This window comes from Diabrotica virgifera, chromosome 6 (assembly GCF_917563875.1).
Source record: "Diabrotica virgifera virgifera chromosome 6, PGI_DIABVI_V3a".
In the NCBI taxonomy this organism is placed as follows: Eukaryota; Metazoa; Arthropoda; class Insecta; order Coleoptera; family Chrysomelidae; genus Diabrotica; species Diabrotica virgifera.
The window spans coordinates 184478986-184491068 of record NC_065448.1 but is presented as its reverse complement, the minus strand read 5'-3'; the positions used below and the strand labels follow the sequence as shown (position 1 = coordinate 184491068).

Here is a 12083-nt window from a genome sequence, read left to right as displayed (position 1 = left end):
TTAATTCTTTTCGTTACTTTGATGACTTCGTCTTTCTCTGTTTCCATGACCTGTTCCTTCTAGCTTGATATGTCATTGATTGGCTTTTGTTTGTGTCTTATTTTAAATTAAATCAACTGGTGTAATATAATCTCTCCAGACTTACCGTTTCATGTAATTTATGTTTTTTTTTTTGTTTTTTTTTATTGAAAATTTACCGCATCCACCAAGAGGTGATTAGCGGGAATACAGTGTAGGAGTACAGTTCCAATAACTTACAGTCTATAATATAATTCTATGAGTTTTAAATAATTAGCGATAGTATTACGTATCTATAATTACAGTATGTATCTAAAATTAAGAATACAGTGTAGGTATAAAATTCCAGTAATTTAGATTCTATAATATAGTCCTATACATTTTAAATAATTTGCGATATTGTCATAGTAACCATCTGTGCCTAAAAGTTTGTTGATGTTGTTAGGAATATTGAATCTAATTCGTTCATTTGCAAAAAGTGGACAGTCAATTAAAAAATGTTTTACATTATTTATTTCGTCACATATTTCACATTTAGGGGGATCGTCTCTTGTAAACAGGTGAGAGTGCATGTATCTTGTGTGACCTATACGCAGACGTGTGATAACAGTTTGAAGTTTTCGGGTTCGTATTCTCGATAGCTGCAGGTAAACATTTTCCTTGATTGTTCTTAAAGATGTCTGTGAGTATTTCCATTCTTGGTTCCACTTACACGTGATTAGATTTCTAAAGTACGATTTTATGTCACTCACGAGATTTCGACACTCCGTTACCTCTGTTTCGACACTTTCCGACACTTTACGGGCGCACTGATCTGCTGTTTCGTTTCCACCAATACCAATATGAGATGGGATCCATATGAAGGTAATGCGTCTGGAATTTTCTTGAGCCTCTTCTAGTTCAGATTTTACCATTTTCTCTAGGGGGCTTTTAGGATACACATGATTTAAAGTTTGTAAAGCACCGAGTGAATCGCTTATGATCAAGCATTTTGGTATTTTGTTTTTGTTGACATGTTCAAGGGCTTTGAGTATTGCATAAAGTTCAGCAGAAAAAATACTGAAATATTTGGGAAGTCTAAAATGATATTGATTGTTAGGGGTTACATATACATCACCTACTCCTGTATTACATTTTGATGCATCTGTGTATATCTTGTAGCAATTATCTCCATGCTTGGCTATGATTGAATTAAGGTTATTTTTAAAAACAGCTGGATTTGTTGAGTGCTTACTAAATGCAGTAAGATTATAATTTATTTGGGGGGTATCAGTTTTCCAAGGAGGGGGATGGTCCAAATTTATTAGGAATATATCTGGAAAGTTTACTTCTAAATATTTTAGATAAAATCGAATTCTCTCATAGAAAGGTTTGTGTGAAATATGTCTATTTTGAGACGTATATTTATTATTGAATGTATTATCAAAAAGAGGTCTGTTTGGATTTGAAGCTATAAAAGTTGCATGAGTTAATGCGACGGTGGAATAAAGAAGGTTCTCCGGTTTCACTATACAAACTCTCTACCGGCGTTGATTTAAATGCTCCCAAGGAAAGTCTTAATGCTGCATTGTGTATACTATTTAGGGGTTTTAGAGTTGTCTCGGACGCAGATATGTACGCAATGGAGCCATAGTCTATTTTAGATCTAATTAAGGCTTTATATAGACTAATTAGGGTATCATAATCAGAGCCCCAGTCCCTGTTAGATAATGTTCTTAATGGTAGGGGAGCAAAGTATGCTAAATGTGCAGTCACTCAAGCGCTTTGGGGACCTATTGGGTTGTGAAGAGTAGGTCCTAAAACCAAAAAAAGTTAAGTAAAGTTTTCCATTTTAGTGGGCGCTTGCCATTTTTTAATTTAATTTTCCATTTCCAACAATTGTTTTTTCCGATTAAAACGCCATCTGTGCATAATTCGAAAAAATGTTTCGAATAAAAGTTACTTATTTTTTTATAAGGAATCAAAATGTGCAATAAAAAATGGGGGCTCCTATTAAAGATTTTAAAGTAACCACCCATCCTACCTCCGTGGGGGTCGTGTTTGATGCCATTCGATAGATTTTTCAAAAATATTAAATAAGTGTATTTTACAGTTTTCGATCTGATGTTCGTTTCGCGAAATATCGCGGGATTCGTATCTAAAATATTAAATTTATCCCCCACCCCTCTCCGTGGGAAGTCGTGTTTAGTATCATTCGATAGATTAGTTAAAAGCCAATATATGGTAGAGGTACATCTGCCGGGTACCAGGTTTCTCTCCATATGATAATCTGACGCGCTCGAGTAACTGCAAAAATCCCCGCTTGGGCTCCCCTACCATAATAAATTTAATCTTTTATTGCAAGATGCGACTAGTTGATTTATATGTTTTTTCCAAGTCAGTTTTTGATCCAACCACATTCCCATAAATTTTACGTCTGTTTTAAACATGATAGTTGAATTATAAAATTTCAGTATTGGTGTGCTGAAAGCGTGTTTATTGGTGAATACCATTCCCACTGTTTTGGAAACCGAAAATTTAAATCCCGTGACATGGGACCATTCTTCTAGTTGTAGAAAATTTTGTAATGATTTCGACATTAGAGAGGGATTTTTGCCTTTGATGTAAACTACTAAATCATCTGCATAAATGCGAGCTTTCAGAGGTTTTTGCAAATTTTTAATTATATCATTTATAGCGATTAAGAATAGGGTTGGGCTAATTATTGATCCTTGATGAGTCCCATTTTCTTCAATATATTCTTCTGAATGTGAATTTTGAACCCTTACTCGAAATGTTCTGTACCGCAAAAAGTTTTTAATAAATTCTAGACAGTTACCTCGGATATTCCATGAGTGCAGTCTTTTCAAAATATTAAACGTCCAGCACGTGTTGAATGCTTTCTTTAAATCAAAAAATATTGCTATACAATGTTGTCGAATTGCTAGAGTTTCCTGAATATCGCTTTCTAAGTCTAGAATATTATCTATGCCTGATCGGTTTTGTCTAAAACCATTTTGTTCATGTATCAGTAGATTTGACTTTTCAAGTGTCCATGTGAGCCGTGCGTTGACAATTTTTTCTAGTAATTTTCCCATAGAGCATGTCAAGCTTATGGGCCTGTAGGACTCGGGATCTAGACGGGGACTTTGAGGTTTAAGAAATGGAAGCACAATAGCCTTAGTCCAAATTGTGGGGTACTGGTGTTGCTGCCATATGAGGTTGAATATCTGTAGCATTACCATTATGGCTGAATTTGGAAGCTGCTTCAGAAAAATAGATGGTAGATCATCTGGGCTAGAACTAGAATCCTTCAAATTTATAAGTGAGTCATTCAGTTCATGAAATGTTAGCGGGAGATTTAGAGGATTGTGGCTAATTTCGTATGGAAATGTATTATAATTTTTGAGTTGTATTTTGTTTTCAAGAAAAGTGGGGTCGAAGCTTTCGTTGGAAGATATTTTTTTATATTTCAGTGCCAATATGTTGGAAATTTCTGTTGGTGATGTAATGATTTGGCTATTTACTTTCAGGCTGGATATTGAGGGTGATTGGTGGAAACCGGAAATTTTGCGTATTTTTTTCCAAACTTCACTTATTGGCGTAGAACTGTTTATATTGGAAACATATTTCATCCAACTGGCTTTTTTGGCCTGTTTAATTAATAATTGAGTTTTGGACTTAAGTCTTTTTTACTCTATTTTGTTCTCTATATTTTTATGTTTTTTGTATCTGTTGAAAGCTTTTTTACTTGGCCGGATTGCTTCGCTACAGTCACGATTCCACCATGGTACGGGTAAATGCTTTATTGGCGCTTTAGTTTTACCTATAAACTGTTCTGCACTTTGTATAATGATATTATTGAAGTCATCTAGAGTATTATTGACGTTACTTTTTACAATAAAGTTCTCCATAGCTTTATCGATGTAGTTTATAAATTCTGTCCAGTTTGCCGACTCCGTTTTCCATTTGGGTAGAAACTCATAAGGCGATTGTTGCCTAGAGAGATTTCTTATAAGAACGGGATGATGGTCGCTACTGTATGTATATGATCAGACTTCCCATAAGAGCTGAGGTGACAACGGTGGGTCACAAAGACTTAAGTCAATTGCAGATGAATCTCCAGTCTGAATATTAAAACGTGTAGGAGTCCCATCATTGAGTAAGTTAAGCTGTAAGTCAGACATTAACTTTTCCAGTAATTTACCTCTGGTATCAGTACATACAGACCCCCAAATGCTATTGTGAGACATTGAAGTCACCAAGTATAATACGAGGAGTTGGAATTTGTTCTATAAGGTTATTTATATCGTCAAAAGTTAATATTGTACTTGATGGTAGGTAAATGTTACAAATGTAGAGTGTCGAGGGGCTGAAAGTTTTATTACTACTGCTTCGAGGTTGGTTTTTACAGGAAATAGGCTTGCTACGTATGATTTTTTTACCAAAGTGGCAACTCCACCAGAAGAATAATTACTATTACTTTTTCTGTAATTTCTAAAACAATTGAACTGCTTAGAATTGTAACTTGTGTTTGGACTAAGGTTAGTTTCTTGTAGGCAAATTATTTCTGGACAGTATTCTGATTGAATGATTTGAAGCATGGGTAAACGATGGAATAGTCCATCAATATTCCACTGTAATATAGAGTTGAAAATTAGGCATCGGAGGAAGATAATTCACTGTCAGGGATATCTTTATCTAGATAGTGATTCAATTTATTTTGAAGTCGGGTGAAGCGATGTTTTGTAGTTTTGTCTGATAGGTATGGGTAAGATATGGTTAATAGGTTTATTAAACCGGGGAAATCGGTTGTGTATTCCTTGATAATTTCTATAGGTGAATTGTTACCTTGGGTATTTTCAATTAGCGTCATTAGCTGGTCATAGTTTAATGGAAGTGTTGTGGAATTTTTATTCATGAAAAATTTAAGAGCGTCAGGAGTGGGTGCTGTGCGTTTAGGTTTTTTGGGCTTTTAGATGATGGTTTGATGTGGTGTTTGAGGGAGAGCAAACGTTGGATTATTAGTATTCAGATTTTCGATAGGAGGAAATAAAGTTTCGTCAATACTTCTTTTCACAGATGAACTGGATGATTCTCCTATGATTCCGAGTGAAGCTTGTTGATCCATTACTTCAGAGGTTTTTTCACATGGATTTTTAGTGGGAATGTTCTCTTTAGTGGGAATTATTTTGCTCGCTTCAGAAGTTGGCAGTAGGGTTTGAGGAGTAGAAGAAATTGAAGAGGGTTTTTGAATATTTATGTTGTTTGGATCTCCCTCTTCAGCTTGATGTGACTGGGAACCATTATCGGTGGCGGAGTGGGAGATTAGCGTTGAAGTAGGGTTATGTGAAGTAGAGTTTTGGGCTTGAGTGGGAGGTATTGTATTGTTGGTGTTTGGGCATTTGCTTGATATATGACCTGTTTGCTTACATGCATAGCATGTAAGATTATCTTGAGATATGAAAATTCTGTAGGTGACGCTTTCATAATTTATTAAAATAGAATCTGGAATTATGATACTGTGTGGGCTGACAAATACTTGTCTTCTGAAGCTTTTAATGTGGTTGTATTCAGGTAAAGAAGCACGGTATCTTAAAAAGGTTATGAGGGAGACGAGACTTAAACCCATTTCTTTCAATTCTGGGATGAGAACATCGTGAGGGATGGTCGGGCAGACACTGGATAATACTAATCTTTCTGCTGGGGTTATAAGTCGTCTAGCTCGTACAGTTTCTTCTTGTACTTCTATAGAGCCATATTTTTCCATAAAGTTATCTACGGTGAGTTTGCTACTTAGGTACATACATATTCTGTTATTGGATAAAAGAGAATAAAATAAAATATTTTTTGGATTTAATAATGTGCCTAACGGAATCAAGTAATCTTGAATGGGGGCATTATTTATAGCACTAAATATTATTCCCTGTTCTTTCGTTGGAAAAAAATTCTGCTGAGAAGCAGCTGAGCTGTAAGATTTACTAATTGGAGAGACGTTCTGTATAGTAAGATCGGCAGACATATCCATTAATTATTTTTACGCGGTCACATAAAAGTAATACCTCTCTGTGCCAGCAAAAACAATACTGGTTGTTGTTTACTATTCATAAATTTTGGTTAATTACGGCACAGTATATAGGTTTCTACAACAATCAGTATAGTCACTTGCCGTGAAGTACGTTATGAAAAAATGTTCCATTTTTCCCACTGCGCATCGAGACCTTGCAGCCGGACGCAAGCGCATAACAGCGTGTGTTATACTGCTCAACATTATTTTTGATACACTGCTCGAAAATAAATAGGACAAATTTGAAATAGATTTTTCGAAATAAGGAATACTTTTCTACAATTAACGTTTACGAAGCTCTTGACAATTTATCGATAGTTTCATAAATAATTATTACTGTTGTTCTGAAGACTAAATGTATCAGCTTTAATGGATTCATTGAGATTATGTACCTACTATTTTCAACTAAATAATTTTTTCTATATAAACAAAATTTTGGTCTAACAATGGGCTCTACTTTATCTTCATTGGTCTTCTTCTTCTAATGCCTACTCCACTAATGAAGGTTGGCTATAACCACTGCAAATTAGTTTCATTATTAGCGAATATATTTATGTGTTTCTAAAGAAATATTGTTTTCACTCAGTTTTGAAAAAAATGTGAAAGCGTTGAATTATATACGTTCGTCTGTCCGTAAACACAACTCCTCAGTCATTAAACCAGATAGAATGACAAATGAGGTGTCGGATGAAAGCTTATAATCCAAGGATGGTACTAAAGGTGAGATATTTGGCAAAGGACTTCCAGTTTTAAAAATGCAATCGCAAATACGGTTTTAAATTCTCCGGGATAGTACAAGCGATATATTATTCGACGCGCCGCGCGCCGTAGCAAGAGGAGAATAAATATATATTTTTGGTTTCATGACTATCTGTCCGCAAATATAACTCTTCCATTATTAATACAGATTCACAGATTGAATGACAATGAAGTGTCGAATGAAAGCTTATAATCTTCTTCTTCTTCCTTCTTGTAGGTAGGCTTTAGAGATTGTTTCTTCTTCAATATTAGCCTCCTAAATTGTTTAAATTATCGCACCATCTTTTTCTTAGTCTGCAAATACTTCTTCATCCATTTGGTGACTTATCTCGTGCTATTCATACTATCCTATCCTCTGCCATTCTACTAATGTGTTCGTTCCACTCCAGTTTCCGTTTTGTCACCCATCCATTTACGTCTTCTACATTGCATGATCTTCTTAGGTTTTCGCATCTCTATCCAACAGACTTTTCCCTGATATTCGTCTAAGTATTTTCATCTCGGTTGTTTCTAGTAATCGTCTCGTTTTAGATGTGTCAGGTCTTGCCTCTGCCGTGTATGTCAATATAGGTCTAATTGCTGGTTTATAGATTCTTGCTTTTGTGTCTTGTCTTAGGTGTTCGTTCTTCCAGATTGTGTTATTAAGAGATCCCACCGCTTTACTTGCTTTTAAGCTTTGTTGTCGTACTTCCTCTTCAACATCTCCGTAACTGGGTATATCTATTCCCAGATATCTAAACCTTGCTTCCTGCTTTAATATTTTCCCATCAATTTCGATTTTACCTCGTAGTGGGTTTTTAGATGTCATACATGTGTTTTTTCTGCTGATATTATCATATTGATATTGTATTTCTTGGCTGTTGTATTGAAGATGTGTGTTAATCTTTGGAGATTGTCTTCTGTCTTGGCGATTAATGCGGCGTCGTTTGCATAACCTAATATTTGGAGTTTTTTGTTCCCCATTCTGTAACCATGATCTTTACATACTGCTTCTATTATTTCGTCCATTATTAGAAACATTAAAGAGCAGTGGGCTTAACGGGTTCCCTTGTCTGACTCGGCTTTGTACTGGTATAAACTGTGTTAGTTTTCCATTTATCTTTGCCTGTATTCGATTATGGAAATAATGTTTTCGATGGTTCGTATAATATTGATTGTCATGTCTCTTCTATACAGTAAGTGTAAGACGTCTTCGACTTGGATGCGATCGAAAGCCTTTGTCAGGTAAAACATAGATATGCTGGTTTATTGTACTCGATGGCCTTTTCTGTGATTTGTCTTAATACAGAAATAAATAGTACAATACTGGCGTCTACGCTACAAACGCATTCAATATGCTAAGGAAAATGTGGTCTTCACATCAGATGACAATTAAAACCGAAAGACTATTCAACAGCAACGTGAAGACTATATTACTATATGGAGCAGAAACTTGGAAAGTGTCAAGAAAATGTATTAGACAGATACAGGTATTCATAAATTAATGCCTAAGGAAGATTCTTAACATTTACTGGCCAAACCGTATATCAAACCAAGAGCTATGGACAAGAACTAACCAGAAACATATGTATATCTAAGATAATATGCAAAAGGAAATGGAGTTGGATGGAGCACATACTAAGGAGACCTGACACAGACATAGCGAGGCAAGCCCTAGAATATACACCACATGGAAAGAGAAGACCAGGTAGACCCGTAGAAATGTGGAAAAGAAGTGTTGAAAAAGAAATTAATGCTATAGGGCTTTTCATTGATTGTCATTTGCTTCGAGCTGCTGTCATATGTCATATAATCTGTGTATAATACTAATATACACAGAGATATGCCAACAATAGATCAGGCTAGTCATATGCCACTCAATGCATCGGGGTGTAACGCTGATATCAAGTACGGTGGTCTAGCTATCTTTGTCTGTCGTGCGAGTGTGAGCGTATCTACCAAGAGGTGGGAGTAATGGAACGACAGTTACACAGAGGCGGCAGCCATCATATGCTAGAGAGAGAAAGATAGATCACCGACCCGAACTGTTCCGCATTACGCTATTTTTCGAACTGGCCTAATCTATTCTGTTCTATCTATGAATATACACGGATTATACGACATATGACAGAAGCTCGAAACAAATGACTGTGAATGAAAAGCCCTATTGGGAAAACCTGGACAGAAATAAAGATCAGTGCAAAGGATAAGACAGAATGGAGGCAGACAGTTGACGCCCTATGCTCCGCATGGAGTGAAGAGGAATAAGTAATTAAGTAAGTACTGGCGTCTACGCAGGATCTTCCGGATCTGAATCCTTGTGAGAAATCTAAAAAACGAAGTACTGATGTCTTTTCAAAAGAGCTAATGAGAAAACTAATAAGAGGACTTTTCTATAGAGGAAAAAAATAATAATACATTCGAATTATAAATTATATTTTGAGAATTTCAATTTTACAATACCAATTTTATTTTTTACAGATATATTCCCTACAGGCATTTCAAATTCATCCTTAAAATAAAATTTAATAGGTACCTGAAATGAACTTATAAATTTCTGTTTTGAAAGGGTTGTAGATGCTCATCTATACCTACTCAGCATCATATTGAGAAATCACAGAATCGTAAATATACAGTAATGAGCACTCACACTAATAACCGGCAAAATAACGCAAAAGATGGAAATTATATTAACTTGTGAGATAAAAAGAGATGAAACTGGTAGAAGTGGAACTTATCGTTATAAACGAATAAATTAAATTAACATAACCTTGGATAAGAGTTTTAACCTGCTAACTCCATTTTTCACTTTGAGTGATATTGGGCTAGTTTCTGGGTCTGTGTATTTTCATACACCACCCCACAAACCCGCCGACACCAATGTAGTTTAGAAATAGCTATCTCTAAACTACAGTGGAACCAGCGGGCTTGTGGGACATGGTATGAAGGTACACAGACCTAGAAACTACCCCAATATCACTCACAGTGAAAAATTGAGTTAGCAGGTTAACACTCTTAGCCGACGATAACATTACATAGTTTCCCACCTTTAGATCTCTGTGACAGGAGTATTTTATAAAATTCTCCTGTCACAGTGACAGTTCTCATACTCATCTGATACGCCTAAAGGTGGGAAGGAAACGATATGTTTATATCGATAATTTCTCTCAGTTTCATCTCTTTTTACTTCAGAATGCATCCCATGTTTCCCATCTTTGGCATTATATCCCATATTTTGCCAGTTATTAGCATGCTCATCACTGCATATTGGACTTTTTACACATAGTATCTTAGAATCCCTTGGAAGTAAATAATAAATCATGTACCTAGTTTTATTTTCATCAATAAATTCATGAAAGTATGACTGATGTTGAAAATTCATTTGACATACTGGCAAATAATTGTAATTCCTTCAGAGGAGATGTCCCTAGAAAGAATAACAGAAGTTTTATATTAAAATATATTAAAATCATATTGATTAGCAGAATAAATAGAGTTTTTAGGTTTAATTCTCTTCACTCACATAATTTAATACCAGATAATGTCACCCTACTTCCATATGCTAATGACCTAGTTTTTTATATAACAGCCTAAACCCCATTTTGGACTCCATTCACATTAACCAATATTATTAGATATTCATGAATAGTGTCACCACAATCTTCTTTAACAACATACTATTCTTTCATAGATCTGGTCGTTATCACAATATAATCCCATATATACCAAAAATTCATGCTCGAGTGAGAAATTGGAAAGCCAAGCAAAGGATAGGAAAGAGTGGAAGCTGATTCTGGAACAGGCCAAGACCCACCATGGGCTGTAGAGCCAATGCTGATACCTAAAAATGAACTCAAATATTTAGTGGTCTTTTTATCCCGCAATCTTAACTAAAATAAGCATATTGAAAATATAATTGGAAAAGCTACTAAAGGCATGGCTGTGCTGCCTAGTAAGACCCATATAGATTTTTGAAGCATCTTTATGAAACCAGCACGTAAACAATTATTATAGATTTAAAAATTAGACTCACTATGGATAGGGTAGTAAGATGATACAAGGAATGCAGAGGTAACCGTCTATATTTGTTATCAATGGTTTCTAGGAACATGGTTTTTCAAAATAGATGTCAATGGTTTTTAGAGTTTAGATAAAGACAGTTATGTACCAAATTCATGAAAAAAATTTACACTTTCTCAGAATCATCCAACAATTAATTTGAAACATATACTCATACCTTCAGTTATATGTGTCATAGATTCCCTTAAGGCACTTTGCCACTGGTTGTAACTTCTCAATAGATGTGCCTACAGAATTACAAAATTATCATTCCAGTTTAAGAAAGAACACACCTTCAACTTGAATGTTTAATCTCAAGACATATTTCGTTTATTTTATTTTGCGTTGTTTTGCAACCCGCTTTTCAGTATTTCTGCAAAGGCCTGCTCCTCAAGATGTAAAGTGCATATTTAAAAGTTAATGTAACAATATTGAGGACTGTTCATAGAAAGTTTATCACATTGAACAATTTCTTTTCATTCTGCAAACCTAAAACGACAGCACGTCAAAAATGATGTCAATGAATAGAATTTACGTTCTTACCGATTTTCATCCATGGGCAACAGGAAGAAACTCAAATTTTTATGGTGCCTGGAATTTTGCCACATAAATAAACACACATTGCCTTTGGGTTAAATTCATCATAATCCCAATTCAAAATCACCAACCTTCTTAGAAAACTGGAGAAATACCACAGTAATGCATATTAAATTCGAAGTAAACCAACTTAACAATTGCAAAATATGAGAAAACAATAATAAATAACTCTAAATAAACAACTGTTTGTTTATAAGGTTATGTTTGGGTTTGGAATAAACATACTACATAAATAATAAATAAACCAGATTCAGATCTACTCACTGTTGCCAAATGTCACCAATTTAGAGAGTTACTTGTGATTAATTGTTTGAATACATTCAATCAATAATTAGAAAATATTATTTTTCAAATTTTATACAAGTGTGTACGTAAAGGATTTTACCATTTATGAATTTAATTTTCAGTATTTTGAAAAAACTCGATAATCATAATTATTTTATTATAATTTTGGAATATTCTTTATCGGAATATTTTAAATCTTGCAACAGCAACATTTTCCTCCTAGTCTACTGCGCAGTCTGCTAGGAGTTTCTGCAAGCGCAGGAACCGCATAAAAACTAGAGTGAACTAACTGATTCGTATGAGCAAAAAAACTGTGATTACGGTAAATGTAACCATATGA

The 12083-nt window shown here is 34.8% G+C and overlaps 1 long non-coding RNA gene across 2 annotated transcripts; it reads right to left on the bottom strand.

Annotated features, from left to right (window-relative positions):
* Positions 1-10116: 10116 nt before the first annotated feature.
* LOC126886590 (uncharacterized) lies at positions 10117-11659 on the bottom strand. 2 transcript variants are annotated; one of them, XR_007698702.1, is made up of 3 exons: positions 11405-11659; positions 11040-11350; positions 10117-10229 (listed from the first exon to the last, which is right to left on the bottom strand). It is a non-coding gene; the product is annotated as an uncharacterized LOC126886590 (long non-coding RNA). The 2 variants fall into 2 exon arrangements; XR_007698703.1 differs by lacking the exon at positions 10117-10229 and adding an exon at positions 10322-10643.
* Positions 11660-12083: the final 424 nt, after the last annotated feature.